Genomic DNA, 24,321 nt, shown 5'->3' with positions numbered 1-24,321 from the left:
GGAAAAAAACAGTATACAAAGATGCTCCAGGTGAGGCTTGAACTCACAACCTCAGCATTGCTCAACAGATACTGTCTTATAAGTACCGCGCGCTTACCAATTGCGCCACTGGAGCACTTTGCAGCATTAATTGGTTATGCTAGATGTGGATTTTATTCAATACAATCAGTACAACCATAAGAATTGAAAATGAAAATCATTTTCGGTGATGAATGATGAGCAACAAAGGAACATGCATGCTAGAAGCACTTGAATAAGCTGTCCACGGTGATAGAAAAGGTTTAAAAAACAACAACAACAATGTTATCATAATTAATGTCATATTTTAGCTTCTGTGGTCACTTTTTACAAGCTAAACACTGCAAGACTGTTTTACAGTTGAAGCAAGGATAAAATATCAACTCTACTGATGAGACACTTGCTGTAATGACTTCCAACTCAGACAGGACTTAAACCCACAACCACTGGATTAGGAGTACAGTGCCTTATCCATTATGCCAGTGGTGCTTACTGATGTCCTTATTTAAGACTGATAGGTTTTTAATAGTCAATTATTTATTTTTGAAAAAAAATTGAAGCTGTTTACTGTGTTCTTTGCATTACCAAGTCCAGCAAGAAATGTGCAGGTACTATCCAGAGCTGTCAGTATGGATTATCATGCTATATTGCAGAAAATCAATTTGATGCAACTGCTTTACCAACAGTATGTTATTCTTTTCCATTGCTGTTTTGTTGGCTGACTGAAGGAAGATATGCAGTGCATTTGAACCAAAGCAGATGTGTGCTGACAACTTAAATGCACAATCACGTTTGTGTTTTTTCTTTCTTTCTTCCATCCTTTGTAATATCATATTAAATATTAAGGTAGCAGTTTATAATCAATGACTAATGACATAAGAAAAGGAAAAAAAAACAGTATACAAAGATGCTCCAGGTGAGGCTTGAACTCACAACCTCGGCATTGCTCAACAGATACTGTCTTATAAGTACCTCGTGCTGACCAATTGCGCCACTGGAGCTCTTTGCAGCATTAATTGGTTATGCTAGATGTGGATTTTATTCAATACAATCAGTACAGTCATAAGAATTGAAAAAGAAAATAATTTTTGGTGATGAATGATGAGCAACAAAGGAACATGCATGCCAGATGGCACTTGAATAAGCTGTCCACGGTGATAGAAAAGGTTTAAAAAACAACAACAACAATGTTATCATAATTAATGTCATATTTTAGCTTCTGTGGTCACTTTTTACAAGCTAAACACTGCAAGACTGTTTTACAGTTGAAGCAAGGATAAAATATCAACTCTAGCGATGAGACACTTGCTGTAATGACTTCCAACTCAGACGGGACTTAAACCCACAACCACTGGCTTAGGAGAACAGTGCCTTATCCATTATGCCAGTGGTGCTTACTGATGCCCTTATTTAAGACTGATAGGTTTTTAATAGTCAATTATTTATTTTTTGAAAAAATATGAAGCTGTTTACTGTGTTCTTTGCATTACCAAGTCCAGCAAGTAATGTGCTGGTACTATCCAGAGCTGTCAGTATGGATTATCATGCTATATTGCAGAAAATCAATTTGAGGCAACTGCTTTACCAACAGTATGTTAATCTTTTCCATTGCTGTTTTGTTGGCTGACTGAAGGAAGATATGCAGTGCATTTGAACCAAAGCAGATGTGTGCTGACAACTTAAATGCACTAACATGTTTGTGTTTTTTCTTTCTTTCTTCCATCCTTTGTAATATCATATTAAATATTAAGGTAGCAGTTTATAATCAATGACTAATGACATAAGAAAAGGAAAAAAACAGTATACAAAGTTGCTCCAGGTGAGGCTTGAACTCACAACCTCAGCATTGCTCAACAGATACTGTCTTATAAGTACCACGCGCTGACCAATTGCGCCACTGGAGCACTTTGCAGCATTGATTGGTTATGCTAGATGTGGATTTTATTTAATACAATCAGTACAGTCATAAGAATTGGGAAAAAAAAATCATTTTTGGTAATGAATGATGAGCAACAAAGGAACATGCATGCCAGATGGCACTTGAATAAGCTGTCCACGGTAATAGAAAAGGTTTAAAAAACAACAACAACAATGTTATCATAATTAATGTCATATTTTAGCTTCTGTGGTCATTTTTTACAAGCTAAACAATGCAAGACTGTTTTACAGTTGAAGCAAGGATAAAATATCAACTGTAGTGATGAGACACTTGCTGTAATGACTTCCACCCCATATAGGACTTGGACCCTCTGGCTTACGAGGGCAGTGACTTATCCATTATGGCAGTGGTACTTACTGATGTTCTTATTTAAGACTGTTAGGTTTTTAATAGTCAATTATTTATTTTTGAGGAAAAAGTGAAGCTGTTTACTGTGTTCTTTGCATTACCAAGTCCAGCAAGAAATGTGCTGGTACTATCCAGAGCTGTCAGTATGGATTATCATGCTATATTGCAGAAAATCAATTTGATGCAACTGCTTTACCAACAGTATGTTAATCTTTTCCATTGCTGTTTTGTTGGCTGACTGAAGGAAGATATGCAGTGCATTTGAACCAAAGCAGATGTGTGCTGACAAGTTAAATGCACAATCATGTTTGTGTTTTTTCTTTCTTTCTTCCATCCTTTGTAATATCATATTAAATATTAAGGTAGCAGTTTATAATCAATGACTAATGACATAAGAAAAGGAAAAAAACAGTATACAAAGATGCTCCAGGTGAGGCTTGAACTCACAACCTCAGCATTGCTCAACAGATACTGTTTTATAAGTACCGCGCGCTTACCAATTGCGCCACTGGAGCACTTTGCAGCGTTAATTGGTTATGCTAGATGTGGATTTTATTCAATACAATCAGTACAACCATAAGAATTGAAAATGAAAATCATTTTCGGTGATGAATGATGAGCAACAAAGGAACATGCATGCTAGAAGCACTTGAATAAGCTGTCCACGGTGATAGAAAAGGTTTAAAAAACAACAACAACAATGTTATCATAATTAATGTCATATTTTAGCTTCTGTGGTCACTTTTTACAAGCTAAACACTGCAAGACTGTTTTACAGTTGAAGCAAGGATAAAATATCAACTCTACTGATGAGACACTTGCTGTAATGACTTCCAACTCAGACGGGACTTAAACCCACAACCACTGGATTAGGAGTACAGTGCCTTATCCATTATGCCAGTGGTGCTTACTGATGTCCTTATTTAAGACTGATAGGTTTTTAATAGTCAATTATTTATTTTTGAAAAAAAATTGAAGCTGTTTACTGTGTTCTTTGCATTACCAAGTCCAGCAAGAAATGTGCAGGTACTATCCAGAGCTGTCAGTATGGATTATCATGCTATATTGCAGAAAATCAATTTGATGCAACTGCTTTACCAACAGTATGTTATTCTTTTCCATTGCTGTTTTGTTGGCTGACTGAAGGAAGATATGCAGTGCATTTGAACCAAAGCAGATGTGTGCTGACAACTTAAATGCACAATCATGTTTGTGTTTTTTCTTTCTTTCTTCCATCCTTTGTAATATCATATTAAATATTAAGGTAGCAGTTTATAATCAATGACTAATGACATAAGAAAAGGAAAAAAAAACAGTATACAAAGATGCTCCAGGTGAGGCTTGAACTCACAACCTCGGCATTGCTCAACAGATACTGTCTTATAAGTACCTCGTGCTGACCAATTGCGCCACTGGAGCTCTTTGCAGCATTAATTGGTTATGCTAGATGTGGATTTTATTCAATACAATCAGTACAGTCATAAGAATTGAAAAAGAAAATAATTTTTGGTGATGAATGATGAGCAACAAAGGAACATGCATGCCAGATGGCACTTGAATAAGCTGTCCACAGTGATAGAAAAGGTTTAAAAAACAACAACAACAATGTTATCATAATTAATGTCATATTTTAGCTTCTGTGGTCACTTTTTACAAGCTAAACACTGCAAGACTGTTTTACAGTTGAAGCAAGGATAAAATATCAACTCTAGCGATGAGACACTTGCTGTAATGACTTCCAACTCAGACGGGACTTAAACCCACAACCACTGGCTTAGGAGAACAGTGCCTTATCCATTATGCCAGTGGTGCTTACTGATGCCCTTATTTAAGACTGATAGGTTTTTAATAGTCAATTATTTATTTTTTGAAAAAATATGAAGCTGTTTACTGTGTTCTTTGCATTACCAAGTCCAGCAAGTAATGTGCTGGTACTATCCAGAGCTGTCAGTATGGATTATCATGCTATATTGCAGAAAATCAATTTGATGCAACTGCTTTACCAACAGTATGTTAATCTTTTCCATTGCTGTTTTGTTGGGAAAAAAAAGAATTGGGAAAAAAAAATCATTTTTGGTAATGAATGATGAGCAACAAAGGAACATGCATGCCAGATGGCACTTGAATAAGCTGTCCACGGTGATAGAAAAGGTTTAAAAAACAACAACAACAATGTTATCATAATTAATGTCATATTTTAGCTTCTGTGGTCATTTTTTACAAGCTAAACAATGCAAGACTGTTTTACAGTTGAAGCAAGGATAAAATATCAACTGTAGTGATGAGACACTTGCTGTAATGACTTCCACCCCATATAGGACTTGGACCCTCTGGCTTACGAGGGCAGTGACTTATCCATTATGGCAGTGGTACTTACTGATGTTCTTATTTAAGACTGTTAGGTTTTTAATAGTCAATTATTTATTTTTGAGGAAAAAGTGAAGCTGTTTACTGTGTTCTTTGCATTACCAAGTCCAGCAAGAAATGTGCTGGTACTATCCAGAGCTGTCAGTATGGATTATCATGCTATATTGCAGAAAATCAATTTGATGCAACTGCTTTACCAACAGTATGTTAATCTTTTCCATTGCTGTTTTGTTGGCTGACTGAAGGAAGATATGCAGTGCATTTGAACCAAAGCAGATGTGTGCTGACAAGTTAAATGCACAATCATGTTTGTGTTTTTTCTTTCTTTCTTCCATCCTTTGTAATATCATATTAAATATTAAGGTAGCAGTTTATAATCAATGACTAATGACATAAGAAAAGGAAAAAAACAGTATACAAAGATGCTCCAGGTGAGGCTTGAACTCACAACCTCAGCATTGCTCAACAGATACTGTCTTATAAGTACCGCGCGCTTACCAATTGCGCCACTGGAGCACTTTGCAGCGTTAATTGGTTATGCTAGATGTGGATTTTATTCAATACAATCAGTACAACCATAAGAATTGAAAATGAAAATCATTTTCGGTGATGAATGATGAGCAACAAAGGAACATGCATGCTAGAAGCACTTGAATAAGCTGTCCACGGTGATAGAAAAGGTTTAAAAAACAACAACAACAATGTTATCATAATTAATGTCATATTTTAGCTTCTGTGGTCACTTTTTACAAGCTAAACACTGCAAGACTGTTTTACAGTTGAAGCAAGGATAAAATATCAACTCTACTAATGAGACACTTGCTGTAATGACTTCCAACTCAGACGGGACTTAAACCCACAACCACTGGATTAGGAGTACAGTGCCTTATCCATTATGCCAGTGGTGCTTACTGATGTCCTTATTTAAGACTGATAGGTTTTTAATAGTCAATTATTTATTTTTGAAAAAAAATTGAAGCTGTTTACTGTGTTCTTTGCATTACCAAGTCCAGCAAGAAATGTGCAGGTACTATCCAGAGCTGTCAGTATGGATTATCATGCTATATTGCAGAAAATCAATTTGATGCAACTGCTTTACCAACAGTATGTTATTCTTTTCCATTGCTGTTTTGTTGGCTGACTGAAGGAAGATATGCAGTGCATTTGAACCAAAGCAGATGTGTGCTGACAACTTAAATGCACAATCATGTTTGTGTTTTTTCTTTCTTTCTTCCATCCTTTGTAATATCATATTAAATATTAAGGTAGCAGTTTATAATCAATGACTAATGACATAAGAAAAGGAAAAAAAAACAGTATACAAAGATGCTCCAGGTGAGGCTTGAACTCACAATCTCGGCATTGCTCAATGGATACTGTCTTATAAGTACCGCGCGCTGACCAATTGCGCCACTGGAGCGCTTTGCAACATTGATTGGTTATGCTAGATGTGGATTTTATTCAATGCAATCAGTACAGTCATAAGAATTGAAAAAGAAAATCATTTTTGGTGATAAATGATGAGCAACAAAGGAACATGCATGCCAGATGGTACTTAAATAAGATGTCCACGGTGATAGAAAATGTTTAAAAAAAACAACAACAATGTTATCATAATAAATGTCATATTTTAGCTTCTGTGGTCATTTTTTGCAAGCTAAACACTGCAAGACTGTTTTACAGTCGAAGCAAGGATAAAATATCAATTCTAGTGATGAGACACTTGCTGTAATGACTTCCACCCCATATGGAACTTGGACCCCTGTCTTAGGAGGGCAGTGACTTATCCATTATGCCAGTGGTGCTTACTGATGTTCTTATTTAAGACTGTTAGGTTTTTAATAGTCAATTATTTATTTTTGAGGAAAAAGTGAAGCTGTTTACTGTGTTCTTTGCATTAACAAGTCCAGCAATAAATGTGCTGTTACTATCCAGAGCTGTCAGTATGGATTATCATGCTATATTGCAGAAAATCAATTTGATGCAACTGCTTTACCAACAGTATGTTAATCTTTTCCATTGCTGTTTTGTTGGCTGACTGAAGGAAGATATGCAGTGCATTTGAACCAAAGCAGATGTGTGCTGACAACTTAAATGCACAATCATGTTTGTGTTTTTTCTTTCTTTCTTCCATCCTTTGTAATATCATATTAAATATTAAGGTAGCAGTTTATAATCAATGACTAATGACATAAGAAAAGGAAAAAAAAACAGTATACAAATATGCTCCAGGTGAGGCTTGAACTCACAACCTCGGCATTGCTCAACAGATACTGTCTTATAAGTTCCGCACGCTGACCAATTGCGCCACTGGAGCACTTTGCAGCATTAATTGGTTATGCTAGATGTGGATTTTATTCAATACAATCAGTACAGTCATAAGAATTGAAAAAGAAAATAATTTTTGGTGATGAATGATGATCAACAAAGAAACATGCATGCCAGATGGCACTTGAATAAGCTGTCCACGGTGATAGAAAAGGTTTAAAAAACAACAACAACAACAACAACAATGTTATCATAATTAATGACATATTTTAGCTTCTGTGGTCATTTTTTACAAGCTAAACACTGCAAGACTGTTTTACAGTTGAAGCAAGAATAAAATATCAACTCAAGTGATAAGACAATTGCTGTAATGACTTCCAACTCAGAAGGGACTTAAACCCACAACCACTGGCTTAGGAGTACAGTGCCTTATCCATTATGCCAATGGTGCTTACTGATGTCCTTATTTAAGACTGATAGGTTTTTAATAGTCAATTATTTATTTTTGAAAAAAAGTGAAGCTGTTTACTGTGTTCTTTGCATTACCAAGTCCAGCAAGAAATGTGCTGGTACTATTCAGAGCTGTCAGTATGGATTATCATGCTATATTGCAGAAAATCAATTTGATGCAACTGCTTTACCAACAGTATGTTAATCTTTTCCATTGCTGTTTTGTTGGCTGACTGAAGGAAGATATGCAGTGCATTTGAACCAAAGCAGATGTGTGCTGACAACTTAAATGCACAATCATGTTTGTGTTTTTGCTTTCTTTCTTCCATCCTTTGTAATATCATATTAAATATTAAGGTAGCAGTTTATAATCAATGACTTATGACATAAGAAAAGGAAAAAAAACAGTATACAAAGATACTCTAGGTGAGGCTTGAACTCACAACCTCGGCATTGCTCAACAGATACTGTCTTATAAGTACCGCGTGCTGACCAATTGCGCCACTGGAGCTCTTTGCAGCATTAATTGGTTATGCTAGATGTGGATTTTATTCAATACAATCAGTACAGTCATAAGAATTGAAAAAGAAAATCATTTTTGGTGATGAATGATGAGCAACAAAGGAACATGCATGCCAGATGGCACTTGAATAAGCTGTCCACGGTGACAGAAAAGGTTTAAAAAACAACAACAACAATGTTATCATAATTAATGTCATATTTTAGCTTCTGTGGTCATTTTTTACAAGCTAAACACTGCAAGACTGTTTTACAGTTGAAGCAAGGATAAAATATCAACTCTAGTGATGAGACACTTGCTGTAATGACTTCCACCCCATATGGGACTTGGACCCCGTGGCTTAGGAGGGCAGTGACTTATCCATTATGCCACTTGCTGTAATGACTTCCAACTCAGATGGGACTTAAACCCACAACGACTGGCTTAGGAGAACAGTGCCTTATCCATTATGCCAGTGGTGCTTACTGATGTCCTTATTTAAGACTGATAGGTTTTTAATAGTCAATTATTTATTTTTGAAGAAAAGTTAAGCTGTTTACTGTGTTCTTTGCATTGCCAAGTCCAGCAAGAAATGTGCTGGTACTATCCAGAGCTGTCAGTATGGATTATCATGCTATATTGCAGAAAATCAATTTGATGCAACTGCTTTACCAACAGTATGTTAATCTTTTCCATTGCTGTTTTGTTGGCTGACTGAAGGAAGATATGCAGTGCATTTGAACCAAAGCAGATGTGTGCTGACAACTTAAATGCACAATCATGTTTGTGTTTTTTCTTTCTTTCTTCCATCCTTTGTAATATCATATTAAATATTAAGGTAGCAGTTTATAATCAATTACTAATGACATAAGAAAAGGAAAAAAAAAACAGTATACAAAGATGCTCCAGGTGAGGCTTGAACTCACAACCTCGGCATTGCTCAACAGATACTATCTTATAAGTACCGCGCGCTGACCAATTGCGCCACTGGAGAACTTTGCAGGATTAGTTGGTTATGCTAGATGTGGATTTTATTCAATACAATCAGTACAGTCATAAGAATTGAAAAAGAAAATCATTTTTGGTGATGAATGAGGAGCAACAAAGGAACATGCATGCCAGATGGCACTTGAATAAGCTGTCCACGGTGATAGAAAAGGTTTAAAAAACAACAACAACAATGTTATCATAATTAATGTCATATTTTAGCTTCTGTGGTCATTTTTTTACAAGCTAAACACTGCAAGACTATTTTACAGTTGAAGCAAGGATAAAATATCAACTCTAGTGATGAGACACTTGCTGTAATGACTTCCACCCCATATGGGACTTGGACCCCCTGGCTTAGGAGGGCAATGACTTATCCATTATGCCAGTGGTGCTTACTGATATTCTTATTTAAGACTGTTAGGTTTTTAATAGTCAATTATTTATTTTTGATGAAAAAGTGAAGCTGTTTACTGTGTTCTTTGCATTACCAAGTCCAGCAAGAAATGTGCTTGTACTATCCAGATCTGTCATGGATTATCATGCTATATTGCAGAAAATCAATTTGATGCAACTGTTTAACCAACAGTATGTTAATCTTTTCCATTGCTGTTTTGTTGGCTGACTGAAGGAAGATATGCAGTGCATTTGAACCAAAGCAGATGTGTGCTGACAACTTAAATGCACAATCATGTTTGTGTTTTTTCTTTCTTTCTTCCATCCTTTGTAATATCATATTAAATATTAAGGTAGCAGTTTATAATCAATGACTAATGACATAAGAAAAGGAAAAAAATACAATATGCTCCAGGTGAGGCTTGAACTCACAACCTCGGCATTGCTCAACAGATTCTGTCTTATAAGAACCGTGCACTGACCAATTGCGCCACTGGAGCACTTTGCAGCATTAGTTGGTTATGCTAGATGTGGATTTTATTCAATACAATCAGTACAGTCATAAGAATTGAAAAAGAAAATCATTTTTGGTGATAAATGATGAGCAACAAAGGAACATGCATGCCAGATGGCACTTGAATAAGCTGTCCACGGTGATAGAAAAGGTTTAAAAAACAATAACAACAATGTTATCATAATTAATGTCATATTTTAGCTTCTGTGGTCATTTTTTACAAGCTAAACACTGCAAGACTGTTTTACAGTTGAAGCAAGGATAAAATATCAACTCTAGTGATGAGACACTTGCTGTAATGACTTCCAACTGAGACGGGACTTAAATTCACAACCACTGGCTTAGGAGAACAGTGCCTTATCCATTATGCCAGTGGTGCTTACTGATGTCCTTATTTAAGACTGATAGGTTTTTAATAGTCAATTATTTATTTTTGAAAAAAAGTGAAGCTGTTTACTGTGTTCTTTGCATTACCAAGTCCAGCAAGAAATGTGCTGGTACTATCTAGAGCTGTCAGTATGGATTATCATGCTATATTGCAGAAAATCAATTTGATGCAACTGCTTTACCAACAGTATGTTAATCTTTTCCATTGCTGTTTTGTTGGCTGACTGAAGGAAGATATGCAGTGCATTTGAACCAAAGCAGATGTGTGCTGACAACTTAAATGCACAATCATGTTTGTGTTTTTTCTTTCTTTCTTCCATCCTTTGTAATATCATATTAAATATTAAGGTAGCAGTTTATAATCAATGACTAATGACATAAGAAAAGGGAAAAAAGCAGTATACAAAGATGCTCCAGGTGAGGCTTGAACTCACAACCTCGGCATTGCTCAACAGATACTGTCTTATAAATAACGTGCGCTGACCAATTGCACAACTGGAGCACTTTGCAGCATTAATTGGTTATGCTAGATGTGGATTTTATTCAATACAATTAGTACAGTCATAAGAATTGAAAAAGAAAATCATTTTTGGTGATGAATGATGAGCCACAAAGGAACATGCATGCCAGATGGCACTTGAATAAGCTGTCCACGGTGATAGAAAAGGTTTAAAAAACAACAACAACAACAACAATGTTATCATAATTAATGTCATATTTTAGCTCTGTGGTCATTTTTTACAAGCTAAACACTGCAAGACTGTTTTACAGTTGAAGCAAGGATAAAATATCAACTCTAGTGATGAGACACTTGCTGTAATGACTTCCACCCCATATGGGACTTGGACCCCCTGGCTTAGGAGGGCAGTGACTTATTCATTATGCCAGTGGTGCTTACTGATGTTCTTATTTAAGACTGTTAGGTTTTTAATAGTCAATTATTTATTTTTGAGGAAAAAGTGAAGCTGTTTACTGTGTTCTTTGCATTACCAAGTCCAGCAAGAAATGTGCTGGTACTATCCAGAGCTGTCAGTATGGATTATCATGCTATATTGCAGAAAATCTATTTGATGCAACTGCTTTACCAACAGTATGTTAATATTTTCCATTGCTGTTTTGTTGGCTGACTGAAGGAAGATATGCAGTGCATTTGAACCAAAGCAGATGTGTGCTGACAACTTAAATGCACAATCATGTTTGTATTTTTTCTTTCTTTCTTCCATCCTTTGTAATATCATATTAAATATTAAGGTAGCAGTTTATAATCAATGACTAATGACATAAGAAAAGGAAAAAAAGCGGTATACAAAGATGCTCCAGGTGAGGCTTGAACTCACAACCTCGTCATTGCTCAACAGATACTGTCTTATAAATAACGTGCGCTGACCAATTGCACCACTGGAGCACTTTGCAGCATTAATTGGTTATGCTAGATGTGGATTTTATTCAATACAGTCAGTACAGTAATAAGAATTGAAAAAGAAAATCATTTTTGGTGATGAATGATGAGCAACAAAGGAACATGCATGCCAGATGGCACTTGAATAAGCTGTCCACGGTGATAGAAAAGGTTTAAAAAACAACAACAACAACAACAACAATGTTATCATAATTAATGTCATATTTTAGCTTCTGTGGTCATGTTTTACAAGCTAAACACTGCAAGAAGGTTTTACAGTTAAAGCAAGGATAAAATATCAACTCTAGTGATGAGACACTTGCTGTAATGACTTCCACCCCATATGGGACTTGGACCCCGTGGCTTAGGAGGGCAGTGACTTATCCATTATGCCACTTGCTGTAATGACTTCCAACTCATATGGGACTTAAACCCACAACGACTGGCTTAAGAGAACAGTGCCTTATCCATTATGCCAGTGGTGCTTACTGATGTCCTTATTTAAGACTGATAGGTTTTTAATAGTCAATTATTTATTTTTGAAGAAAAGTTAAGCTGTATACTGTGTTCTTTGAATTGCCAAGTCCAGCAAGAAATGTGCTGGTACTATCCAGAGCTGTCAGTATGGATTATCATGCTATATTGCAGAAAATCAATTTGATGCAACTGCTTTACCAACAGTATGTTAATCTTTTCCATTGCTGTTTTGTTGGCTGACTGAAGGAAGATATGCAGTGCATTTGAACCAAAGCAGATGTGTGCTGACAACTTAAATGCACAATCATGTTTGTGTTTTTTCTTTCTTTCTTCCATCCTTTGTAATATCATATTAAATATTAAGGTAGCAGTTTATAATCAATTACTAATGACATAAGAAAAGGAAAAAAAAAACAGTATACAAAGATGCTCCAGGTGAGGCTTGAACTCACAACCTCGGCATTGCTCAACAGATACTGTCTTATAAGTACCGCGCGCTGACCAATTGCGCCACTTTAGCACTTTGCAGGATTAATTGGTTATGCTAGATGTGGATTTTATTCAATACAATCAGTACAGTCATAAGAATTGAAAAAGAAAATCATTTTTGGTGATGAATGAGGAGCAACAAAGGAACATGCATGCCAGATGGCACTTGAATAAGCTGTCCACGGTGATAGAAAAGGTTTAAAAAACAACAACAACAATGTTATCATAATTAATGTCATATTTTAGCTTCTGTGGTCATATCATATTAAATATTAAGGCTACCAGTTTATAATCAATGACTAATGACATAAGAAAAGGAAAAAAAATAGTATACAAAGATGCTCCAGGTGAGGCTTGAACTCACAACCTCGGCATTGCTCAACAGATACTGTCTTATAAGTACCGCGCGCTGACCAATTGCGCCACTGGAACACTTTGCAGGTTTTATTGGTTATGCTAGATGTGGATTTTATTCAATACAATCAGTACAGTCATAAGAATTGAAAAAGAAAATCATTGTTGGTGATGAATGATGAGCAACAAAGGAACATGCATCCCAGATGGCACTTGAATAAGCTGTCCACGGTGATAGAAAAGGTTTAAAAAACAACAACAATGTTATCATAATTAATGTCATATTTTAGCTTCTGTGGTCATTTTTTATAAGCTAAACACTGCAAGACGGTTTTACAGTTGAAGCAAGGATAAAATATCAACTCTGGTGATGAGACACTTGTTGTAATGACTTCCACCCCATATGGGACTTGGACCCCCTGGCTTAGGAGGGCAGTGACTTATCCATTATGCCAGTGGTGCTTACTGATGTTCTTATTTAAGACTGTTAGGTTTTTAATAGTCAATTATTTATTTTTGAGGAAAAAGTGAAGCTGTTTACTGTGTTCTTTGCATTACCAAGTCCAACAAGAAATGTGCTGGTACTATCCAGAGCTTTCAGTATGGATTATCATGCTATATTGCAGAAAATCAATTTGATGCAACTGCTTTACCAACAGTATGTTAATCTTTTTCATTGCTGTTTTGTTGGCTGAATGAAGGAAGATATGCAGTGCATTTGAACCAAAGCAGATGTGTGCTGACAACTTAAATGCACAATCATGTTTGTGTTTTTTCTTTCTTTCTTCCATCCTTTGTAATATCATATTAAATATTAAGGTAGCAGTTTATAATCAATGACTAATGACATAAGAAAAGGAAAAAAATACAATATGCTCCAGGTGAGGCTTGAACTCACAACCTCGGCATTGCTCAACAGATTCTGTCTTATAAGAACCGTGCGCTGACCAATTGCGCCACTGGAGCACTTTGCAGCATTAGTTGGTTATGCTAGATGTGGATTTTATTCAATACAATCAGTACAGTCATAAGAATTGAAAAAGAAAATCATTTTTGGTGATAAATGATGAGCAACAAAGGAACATGCATGCCAGATGGCACTTGAATAAGCTGTCCACGGTGATAGAAAAGGTTTAAAAAACAACAACAACAATGTTATCATAATTAATGTCATATTTTTGCTTCTGTGGTCATTTTTTACAAGCTAAACACTGCAAGACTGTTTTACAGTTGAAGCAAGGATAAAATATCAACTCTAGTGATGAGACACTTGCTGTAATGACTTCCAACTGAGACGGGACTTAAATTCACAACCACTGGCTTAGGAGAACAGTGCCTTATCCATTATGCCAGTGGTGCTTACTGATGTCCTTATTTAAGACTGATAGGTTTTTAATAGTCAATTATTTATTTTTGATGAAAAAGTGAAGCTGTTTACTGTGTTCTTTGCATTACCAAGTCCAGCAAGAAATGTGCTGGTACTATCCAGAGCTGTCAGTATGGATTATCATGCTATATTGCAGAAAATCAATTTGATGCAACTGCTTTACCAACAGTATGTTAATCTTTTCCATTGCTGTTTTGTTGGCTGACTGAAGGAAGATATGCAGTGCATTTGAACCAAAGCAGATGTGTGCTGACAACTTAAATGCACAATCATGTTTGTGTTTTTTCTTTCTTTCTTCCATCCTTTGTAATATCATATTAAATATTAAGGTAGCAGTTTATAATCAATGACTAATGACATAAGAAAAGGAAAAAAAGCAGTATACAAAGATGCTCCAGGTGAGGCTTGAACTCACAACCTCAGCATTGCTCAACAGATACTGTCTTATAAATAACGTGCGCTGACCAATTGCACCACTGGAGCACTTTGCAGCATTAATTGGTTATGCTAGATGTGGATTTTATTCAATACAATTAGTACAGTCATAAGAATTGAAAAAGAAAATCATTTTTGGTGATGAATGATGAGCAACAAAGGAACATGCATGCCAGATGGCACTTGAATAAGCTGTCCACGGTGATAGAAAAGGTTTAAAAAACAACAACAACAACAATGTTATCATAATTAATGTCATATTTTAGCTCTGTGGTCATTTTTTACAAGCTAAACACTGCAAGACTGTTTTACAGTTGAAGCAAGGATAAAATATCAACTCTAGTGATGAGACACTTGCTGTAAAGACTTCCACCCCATATGGGACTTGGACCCCCTGGCTTAGGAGGGCAGTGACTTATTCATTATGCCAGTGGTGCTTACTGATGTTCTTATTTAAGACTGTTAGATTTTTAATAGTCAATTATTTATTTTTGAGGAAAAAGTGAAGCTGTTTACTGTGTTCTTTGCATTACCAAGTCCAGCAAGAAATGTGCTGGTACTATCCAGAGCTGTCAGTATGGATTATCATGCTATATTGCAGAAAATCTATTTGATGCAACTGCTTTACCAACAGTAATCTTTTCCATTGCTGTTTTGTTGGCTGACTGAAGGAAGATATGCAGTGCATTTGAACCAAAGCAGATGTGTGCTGACAACTTAAATGCACAATCATGTTTGTGTTTTTTCTTTCTTTCTTCCATCCTTTGTAATATCATATTAAATATTAAGGTAGCAGTTTATAATAAATGACTAATGACATAAGAAAAGGAAAAAAAGCAGTATACAAAGATGCTCCAGGTGAGGCTTGAACTCACAACCTCTGCATTGCTCAACAGATACTGTCTTATAAATAACGTGCACTGACCAATTGCACCACTTGAGCACTTTGCAGCATTAATTGGTTATGCTAGATGTGGATTTTATTCAATACAATTAGTACAGTCATAAGAATTGAAAAAGAAAATCATTTTTGGTGATGAATGATGAGCAACAAAGGAACATGCATGCCAGATGGCACTTGAATAAGCTGTCCACGGTGATAGAAAAGGTTTAAAAAACAACAACAACAATGTTATCATAATTAATGTCATATTTTAGCTTCTGTGGTCATGTTTTACAAGCTAAACACTGCAAGAAGGTTTTACAGTTGAAGCAAGGATAAAATATCAACTCTAGTGATGAGACACTTGCTGTAATGACTTCCACCCCATATGGGACTTGGACCCCGTGGCTTAGGAGGGCAGTGACTTATCCATGATGCCACTTGCTGTAATGACTTCCAACTCAGAAGGGACTTAAACCCACAACGACTGGCTTAGGAGAACAGTGCCTTATCCATTATGCCAGTGGTGCTTACTGATGTCCTTATTTAAGACTGATAGGTTTTTAATAGTCAATTATTTATTTTTGAAGAAAAGTTAAGCTGTTTACTGTGTTCTTTGCATTGCCAAGTCCAGCAAGAAATGTGCTGGTACTATCCAGAGCTGTCAGTATGGATTATCATGCTATATTGCAGAAAATCAATTTGATGCAACTGCTTTACCAACAGTATGTTAATCTTTTCCATTGCTGTTTTGTTGGCTGACTGAAGGAAGATATGCAGTGCATTTGAACCAAAGCAGATGTGTGCTGACAACTTAAATGCACAATCATGTTTGTGTTTTTTCTTTCTTTCTTCCAACCTTTGTAATATCATATTAAATACTAAGGTAGCAGTTTATAATCAATGACTAATGACATAAGAAAAGGAAAAAAATACAGTATACAAAGATGCTCCAAGTGAGGCTTGAACTCACAACCTCGGCATTGCTCAACAGATACTGTCTTATAAGTACCGTGCGCTGACCAATTGCGCCACTGGAGCACTTTGCAGCATTCGTTGGTTATGCTAGATGTGGATTTTATTCAATACAATCAGTACAGTCATAAGAATTGAAAAAGAAAATCATTTTTGGTGATAAATGATGAGAAACAAAGGAACATGCATGCCAGATGGCACTTGAATAAGCTGTCCACGGTGATAGAAAAGGTTTAAAAAAAAAGCAACAACAATGTTATCATAATTAATGTCATATTTTAGCTTCTGTGGTCATTTTTTACAAGCTAAACACTGCAAGACTGTTTTACAGTTGAAGCAAGGATAAAATATCAACTCTAGTGATGAAAAACTTGCTGTAATGATTTCCAACTCAGACGGGACTTAAACCCACAACCACTGGCTTAGGAGAACAGTGCCTTACCCATTATGCCAGTGGTGCTTACTGATGTTCTTATTTAAGACTGTTAGGTTTTTAATAGTCAATTATTTATTTTTGAGGAAAAAGTGAAGCTGTTTACTGTGTTCTTTGCATTACCAAGTCCAGCAAGAAATGTGCTGGTACTATCCAGAGCTGTCAGTATGGATTATCATGCTATATTGCAGAAAATCAATTTGATGCAACTGCTTTACCAACAGTATGTTAATCTTTTCCATTGCTGTTTTGTTGGCTGACTGAAGAAAGATATGCAGTGCATTTGAACCAAAGCAGATGTGTGCTGACAACTTAAATGCACAATCATGTTTGTGTTATTTCTTTCTTTCTTCCATCCTTTGTAATATCATATTAAATATTAAGGTAGCAGTTTATAATCAATGACTAATGACATAAGAAAAGGAAAAAAAAACAGTATACAAAGATGCTCCTGGTGAGGCTTGAACTCACAACCTCGACATTGCTCAACAGATACTGTCTTATAAGTACCGCGCGCTGACCAATTGTGCCACTGGAGCACTTTGCAACATTAATTGGTTATGCTAGATGTGGATTTTATTCAATACAATCAGTACAGTCATAAGAATTGAAAAAGAAAATCATTTTTGGTGATGAATGATGAGCAACAAAGGAACATGCATGCCAGACGGCACTTGAATAAGCTGTCCACGGTGATAGAAAAGGTTTAAAAAACAACAACAACAATGTTATCATAATTAATGTCATATTTTAGCTCTGTGGTCATTTTTTACAAGCTAAACACTGCAAGACTGTTTTACAGTTGAAGCAAGGATAAAATATCAACTCTAGTGATGAGAAACTTGCTGTAATGACTTCCACCCCATATGGGACTTGGACCCCCTGGCTTAGGAGGGCAGTGACTTATCCATTATGCCAGTGGTGCTTACTGGTGTTCTTATTTAAGACTTTTATGTTTTTAATAGTCAATTATTTATTTTTGAGGAAAAAGTGAAGCTGTTTACTGTGTTCTTTGCATTACCAAGTCCAGCAAGAAATGTGCTGGTACTATCCAGAGCTGTCAGTATGGATTATCATGCTATATTGCAGAAAATCAATTTGATGCAACTGCTTTACCAACAGTATGTTAATCTTTTCCATTGCTGTTTTGTTGGCTGACTGAAGGAAGATATGCAGTGCATTTGAACCAAAGCAGATGTGTGCTGACAACTTAAATGCACAATCATGTTTGTGTTTTTTCTTTCTTTCTTCCATCCTTTGTAATATCATATTAAATATTAAGGTAGCAGTTTATAATCAATGACTAATGACATAAGAAAAGGAAAAAAAAAACAGTATACAAAGATGCTCCAGGTGAGGCTTGAACTCACAACCTCGGCATCGCTCAACAGATACTGTCTTATAAGTACCGTGTGCTGACCAATTGCGCCACTGGAGCACTTTGCAGCATTAATTGGTTATGCTAGATGTGGATTTTATTCAATACAATCAGTACAGTCATAAGAATTGAAAAAGAAAATCATTTTTGGTGATAAATGATGAGCAACAAAGGAACATGCATGCCAGATGGCACTTGAATAAGCTGTCCACGGTGATAGAAAAGGTTTAAAAAACAACAACAACAATGTTATCATAATTAATGTCATATTTTAGCTTCTGTGGTCATTTTTTACAAGCTAAACACTGCAAGACTGTTTTACAGTTGAAGGAAGGATAAAATATCAACTCTAGTGATGAGACACTTGCTGTAATGACTTCCACCTTATATGGGACTTGGACCCCGTGGCTTAGGAGGGCAGTGACTTATCCATTATGCCAGTGGTGCTTACTGATGTTCTTATTTAAGACTGTTATTTTTTTAATAGTCAATTATTTATTTTTGATGAAAAAGTGAAGCTGTTTACTGTGTTCTTTGCATTACCAAGTCCAGCAAGAAATGTGCTGGTACTATCCAGAGCTGTCAGTATGGATTATCATGCTATATTGCAGAAAATCAATTTGATGCAACTGCTTTACCAACAGTATGTTAATCTTTTCCATTGCTGTTTTGTTGGCTGACTGAAGGAAGATATGCAGTGCATTTGAACCAAAGCAGATGTGTGCTGACAACTTAAATGCACAATCATGTTTGTGTTTTTTCTTTCTTTCTTCCATCCTTTGAAATATCATATTAAATATTAAGGTAGCAGTTTATAATCAATGACTAATGACATAAGAAAAGGAAAAAAAACAGTATAAAAAGATGCTCCAGGTGAGGCTTGAACTCACAACTTCGGCATTGCTCAACAGAAACTGTCTTATAAGTACCGCGCGCTGACCAATTGCGCCACTGGAGCACTTTGCAGCATTAATTGGTTATGCTAGATGTGGATTTTATTCAATACAATCAGTACAGTCATAAGAATTGAAAAAGAAATTCATTGTTGGTGATGAATGATGAGCAACAAAGGAACATGCATGCCAGATGGCACTTGAATAAGCTGTCCACGGTGATAGAAAAGGCTTAAACAACAACAACAATGTTATCATAATTAATGTCATATTTTAGCTTCTGTGGTCATTTTTTATAAGCTAAACACTGCAAGACTGTTTTACAGTTGAAGCAAGGATAAAATATCAACTCTAGTGATGAGACACTTGCTGTAATGACTTCCACCCCATATGGGACTTGGACCCCCTGGCTTAGGAGGGCAGTGACTTATCCATTATGCCAGTGGTGCTTACTGATGTTCTTATTTAAGACTGATAGGTTTTAATAGTCAATTATTTATTTTTGAGGAAAAAGTGAAGCTGTTTACTGTGTTCTTTGCATTACCAAGTCCAACAAGAAATGTGCTGGTACTATCCAGAGCTTTCATTATGGATTATCATGCTATATTGCAGAAAATCAATTTGATGCAACTGCTTTACCAACAGTATGTTAATCTTTTTCATTGCTGTTTTGTTGGCTGCCTGAAGGAAGATATGCAGTGCATTTTAACCAAAGCAGATGTGTGCTGACAACTTAAATGCACAATCATGTTTGTGTTTTTTCTTTCTTTCTTCCATCCTTTGTAATATCATATTAAATATTAAGGTAGCAGTTTATAATCAATGACTAATGACATAAGAAAAGGAAAAAAAAACAGTATACAAAGATGCTCCAGGTGAGGCTTGAACCTCGGCATCGCTCAACAGATACTGTTTTATAAGTACCGCGCGCTGACCAATTGCGCCACTGGAGCACTTTGCAGCATTAATTGGTTATGCTAGATGTGGATTTTATTCAATACAATCAGTACAGTCATAAGAATTTAAAAAGAAAATCATTTTTGGTGATAAATGATGAGCAACAAAGGAACATGCATGCCAGATGGCACTTGAATAAGCTGTCCACGGTGATAGAAAAGGTTTAAAAAACAACAACAACAATGTTATCATAATTAATGTCATATTTTAGCTTCTGTGGTCATTTTTTACAAGCTAAACACTGCAAGACTGTTTTACAGTTGAAGCAAGGATAAAATATCAACTCTAGTGATGAGACACTTGCTGTAATGACTTCCACCTTATATGGGACTTGGACCCCGTGGCTTAGGAGGGCAGTGACTTATCCATTATGCCAGTGGTGCTTACTGATGTTCTTATTTAAGACTGTTATTTTTTTAATAGTCAATTATTTATTTTTGATGAAAAAGTGAAGCTGTTTACTGTGTTCTTTGCATTACCAAGTCCAGCAAGAAATGTGCTGGTACTATCCAGAGCTGTCAGTATGGATTATCATGCTATATTGCAGAAAATCAATTTGATGCAACTGCTTTACCAACAGTATGTTAATCTTTTCCATTGCTGTTTTGTTGGCTGACTGAAGGAAGATATGCAGTGCATTTGAACCAAAGCAGATGTGTGCTGACAACTTAAATGCACAATCATGTTTGTGTTTTTTCTTTCTTTCTTCCATCCTTTGAAATATCATATTAAATATTAAGGTAGCAGTTTATAATCAATGACTAATGACATAAGAAAAGGAAAAAAAACAGTATAAAAAGATGCTCCAGGTGAGGCTTGAACTCACAACTTCGGCATTGCTCAACAGAAACTGTCTTATAAGTACCGCGCGCTGACCAATTGCGCCACTGGAGCACTTTGCAGCATTAATTGGTTATGATAGATGTGGATTTTATTCAATACAATCAGTACAGTCATAAGAATTGAAAAAGAAAATCATTGTTGGTGATGAATGATGAGCAACAAAGGAACATGCATGCCAGATGGCACTTGAATAAGCTGTCCACGGTGATAGAAAAGGCTTAAACAACAACAACAATGTTATCATAATTAATGTCATATTTTAGCTTCTGTGGTCATTTTTTACAAGCTAAACACTGCAAGACTGTTTTACAGTTGAAGCAAGGATAAAATATCAACTCTAGTGATGAGACACTTGCTGTAATGACTTCCAGCTCAGACGGGACTTAAACCCACAACCACTGGCTTAGGAGAACAGTGCCTTATCCATTATGCCAGTGGTGCTTACTGATGTCCTTATTTAAGACTGATAGGTTTTTAATAGTCAATTATTTATTTTTGAGGAAAAAGTGAAGCTGTTTACTGTGTTCTTTGCATTACCAAGTCCAGCAAGAAATGTGCTGGTACTATCCAGAGCTGTCAGTATGGATTATCATGCTATATTGCAGAAAATCAATTTGATGCAACTGCTTTACCAACAGTATGTTAATCTTTTCCATTGCTGTTTTGTTGGCTGACTGAAGGAAGATATGCAGTGCATTTGAACCAAAGCAGATGTGTGCTGACAACTTAAATGCACAATCATGTTTGTGTGCTTTCTTTCTTTCTTCCATCCTTTGTAATATCATATTAAATATTAAGGTAGCAGTTTATAATCAATGACTAATGACATAAGAAAAGGAAAAAAAAACAGTATACAAAGATGCTCCAGGTGAGGCTTGAACTCACAACCTCGGAATTGCTCAACAGATACTGTCTTATAAGTACTGCGCGCTGACCAATTGCGCCACTGGAGCACTTTGCAGCGTTAATTGGTTATGCTAGATGTGGGTTTTATTCAATACAATCAGTACAGTCATAAGAATTGAAAAAGAAAATCATTTTTGGTGATGAATGATGAGCAACAAAGGAACATGCATGCCAGATGGCACTTGAATAAGCTGTCCACGGTGATAGAAAAGGTTTAAAAAACAACAACAACAACAATGTTATCATAATTAATGTCATATTTTAGCTTCTGTGGTCTTTTTTTACAAGCTAAACACTGCAAGACTGTTTTACAGTTGAAGCAAGGATAAAATATCAACTCTAGTGATGAGACACTTGCTGTAATGACTTCCAACTCAGACGGGACTTAAACCCATAACCACTGGCTTAGGAGAACAGTGCCTTATCCATTATGCCAGTTGTGCTTACTGATGTCCTTATTTAAGACTGATAGGTTTTTAATAGTCAATTATTTATTTATTTTTAAAAAGAGAAGCTGTTTACTGTGTTCTTTGCATTACCAAGTCCAGCAAGAAATGTGCTGGTACTATCCAGAGCTGTCAGTATGGATTATCATGCTATATTGCAGAAAATCAATTTGATGCAACTGCTTTACCAACAGTATGTTAATCTTTTCCATTGCTGTTTTGTTGGCTGACTGAAGGAAGATATGCAGTGCATTTGAACCAAAGCAGATGTGTGCTGACAACTTAAATGCACAATCATGTTTGTGTGCTTTCTTTCTTTCTTTCTTTCATCCTTTGTAATATCATATTAAATATTAAGGTAGCAGTTTATAATCAATGACTAATGACATAAGAAAAGGAAAAAAAACAGTATACAAAGAAGCTCCAGGTGTGGCTTGAACTCACAACCTCGGCATCGCTCAACAGATACTATCTTATAAGTACCGCGCGCTGACCAATTGCGCCACTGGAGCACTTTGCAGCATTAATTGGTTATGCTAGATGTGGATTTTATTCAATACAATCAGTACAGTCATAAGAATTGAAAAAGAAAAACATTTTTGGTGATAAATGATGAGCAACAAAGGAACATGCATGCCAGATGGCACTTGAATAAGCTGTCCACGGTGATAGAAAAGGTTTAAAAAACAACAACAACAATGTTATCATAATTAATGTCATATTTTAGCTTCTGTGGTCATTTTTTACAAGCTAAACACTGCAAGACTGTTTTACAGTTGAAGCAAGGATAAAATATCAACTCTAGTGATGAGACACTTGCTGTAATGACTTCCACCCCATATGGGACTTGGACCCCCTGGCTTAGGAGGGCAGTGACTTATCCATTATGCCAGTGGTGCTTACTGATGTTCTTATTTAAGACTGTTAGGTTTTTAATAGTCAATTATTTATTTTTGAGGAAAAAGTGAAGCTGTTTACTGTGTTCTTTGCATTACCAAGTCCAACAAGAAATGTGCTGGTACTATCCAGAGCTTTCAGTATGGATTATCATGCTATATTGCAGAAAATCAATTTGATGCAACTGCTTTACCAACAGTATGTTAATCTTTTCCATTGCTGTTTTGTTGGCTGACTGAAGGAAGATATGCAGTGCATTTGAACCAAAGCAGATGTGTGCTGACAACTTAAATGCACAATCATGTTTGTGTTTTTTCTTTCTTACTTCCATCCTTTGTAATATCAAAATAAATATTAAGGTAGCAGTTTATAATCAATGACTAATGACATAAGAAAATGAAAAAAAAACAGTATACAAAGATGCTCCAGGTGAGGCTTGAATTCACAACCTCTTCATTGCTCAACAGATACTGTCTTATAAGTACCGCGTGCTGACCAATTGCGCCACTGGAGCACTTTGCAGCATTAACTGGTTATGCTAGATGTGGATTTTATTCAATACAATCAGTACAGTCATAAGAATTGAAAAAGAAAATCATTTTTGGTGATAAATGATGAGCAACAAAGGAACATGCATGCCAGATGGCACTTGAATAAGCTGTCCACGGTGATAGAAAAGGTTTAAAAAACAACAACAACAACAATGTTATCATAATTAATGTCATATTTTAGCTTCTGTGGTCATTTTTTACAAGCTAAACACTGCAAGACTGTTTTACAGTTGAAGCAAGGATAAAACATCAACTCTAGTGATGAGACACTTGCTGTAATGACTTCCAGCTCAGACAGGACTTAAACCCACAACCACTGGCTTAGGAGAACAGTGCCTTATCCATTATGCCAGTGGTGCTTACTGATGTCCTTATTTAAGACTGATAGGTTTTTAATAGTCAATTATTTATTTTTGAGGAAAAAGTGAAGCTGTTTACTGTGTTC

General features: G+C 35.9%; 12 non-coding genes across 12 annotated transcripts; all 12 read right to left on the bottom strand.

Annotated features, from left to right (window-relative positions):
• Positions 1-22: 22 nt before the first annotated feature.
• On the bottom strand, positions 23-115 carry TRNAI-UAU (transfer RNA isoleucine (anticodon UAU)). The gene is given in 2 exon segments: positions 23-58; positions 78-115. It is a non-coding gene; the product is annotated as a tRNA-Ile (tRNA).
• A 1,714-nt stretch (positions 116-1,829) lies between these two features.
• On the bottom strand, positions 1,830-1,922 carry TRNAI-UAU (transfer RNA isoleucine (anticodon UAU)). The gene is given in 2 exon segments: positions 1,830-1,865; positions 1,885-1,922. It is a non-coding gene; the product is annotated as a tRNA-Ile (tRNA).
• Positions 1,923-2,727: 805 nt separating this feature from the next.
• On the bottom strand, positions 2,728-2,820 carry TRNAI-UAU (transfer RNA isoleucine (anticodon UAU)). Its single transcript is given in 2 exon segments — positions 2,728-2,763; positions 2,783-2,820. It is a non-coding gene; the product is annotated as a tRNA-Ile (tRNA).
• Positions 2,821-5,095: 2,275 nt separating this feature from the next.
• On the bottom strand, positions 5,096-5,188 carry TRNAI-UAU (transfer RNA isoleucine (anticodon UAU)). The gene is given in 2 exon segments: positions 5,096-5,131; positions 5,151-5,188. It is a non-coding gene; the product is annotated as a tRNA-Ile (tRNA).
• An 811-nt stretch (positions 5,189-5,999) lies between these two features.
• TRNAI-UAU (transfer RNA isoleucine (anticodon UAU)) lies at positions 6,000-6,092 on the bottom strand. Its single transcript is given in 2 exon segments — positions 6,000-6,035; positions 6,055-6,092. It is a non-coding gene; the product is annotated as a tRNA-Ile (tRNA).
• A 5,393-nt stretch (positions 6,093-11,485) lies between these two features.
• Positions 11,486-11,578, bottom strand: TRNAI-UAU (transfer RNA isoleucine (anticodon UAU)). The gene is given in 2 exon segments: positions 11,486-11,521; positions 11,541-11,578. It is a non-coding gene; the product is annotated as a tRNA-Ile (tRNA).
• Positions 11,579-12,877: 1,299 nt separating this feature from the next.
• TRNAI-UAU (transfer RNA isoleucine (anticodon UAU)) lies at positions 12,878-12,970 on the bottom strand. The gene is given in 2 exon segments: positions 12,878-12,913; positions 12,933-12,970. It is a non-coding gene; the product is annotated as a tRNA-Ile (tRNA).
• A 795-nt stretch (positions 12,971-13,765) lies between these two features.
• On the bottom strand, positions 13,766-13,858 carry TRNAI-UAU (transfer RNA isoleucine (anticodon UAU)). Its single transcript is given in 2 exon segments — positions 13,766-13,801; positions 13,821-13,858. It is a non-coding gene; the product is annotated as a tRNA-Ile (tRNA).
• Positions 13,859-16,545: 2,687 nt separating this feature from the next.
• Positions 16,546-16,638, bottom strand: TRNAI-UAU (transfer RNA isoleucine (anticodon UAU)). Its single transcript is given in 2 exon segments — positions 16,546-16,581; positions 16,601-16,638. It is a non-coding gene; the product is annotated as a tRNA-Ile (tRNA).
• Positions 16,639-18,350: 1,712 nt separating this feature from the next.
• Positions 18,351-18,443, bottom strand: TRNAI-UAU (transfer RNA isoleucine (anticodon UAU)). The gene is given in 2 exon segments: positions 18,351-18,386; positions 18,406-18,443. It is a non-coding gene; the product is annotated as a tRNA-Ile (tRNA).
• An 805-nt stretch (positions 18,444-19,248) lies between these two features.
• TRNAI-UAU (transfer RNA isoleucine (anticodon UAU)) lies at positions 19,249-19,341 on the bottom strand. Its single transcript is given in 2 exon segments — positions 19,249-19,284; positions 19,304-19,341. It is a non-coding gene; the product is annotated as a tRNA-Ile (tRNA).
• A 1,693-nt stretch (positions 19,342-21,034) lies between these two features.
• TRNAI-UAU (transfer RNA isoleucine (anticodon UAU)) lies at positions 21,035-21,127 on the bottom strand. Its single transcript is given in 2 exon segments — positions 21,035-21,070; positions 21,090-21,127. It is a non-coding gene; the product is annotated as a tRNA-Ile (tRNA).
• Between the last annotated feature and the right edge of the window lie 3,194 nt (positions 21,128-24,321).

The sequence above is a fragment of the Pseudophryne corroboree genome, unplaced genomic scaffold (genome assembly GCF_028390025.1).
Source record: "Pseudophryne corroboree isolate aPseCor3 unplaced genomic scaffold, aPseCor3.hap2 scaffold_897, whole genome shotgun sequence".
Classification (NCBI taxonomy): domain Eukaryota; kingdom Metazoa; phylum Chordata; class Amphibia; order Anura; family Myobatrachidae; genus Pseudophryne; species Pseudophryne corroboree.
This window is presented reverse-complemented; position numbering and strand designations above follow the sequence as displayed.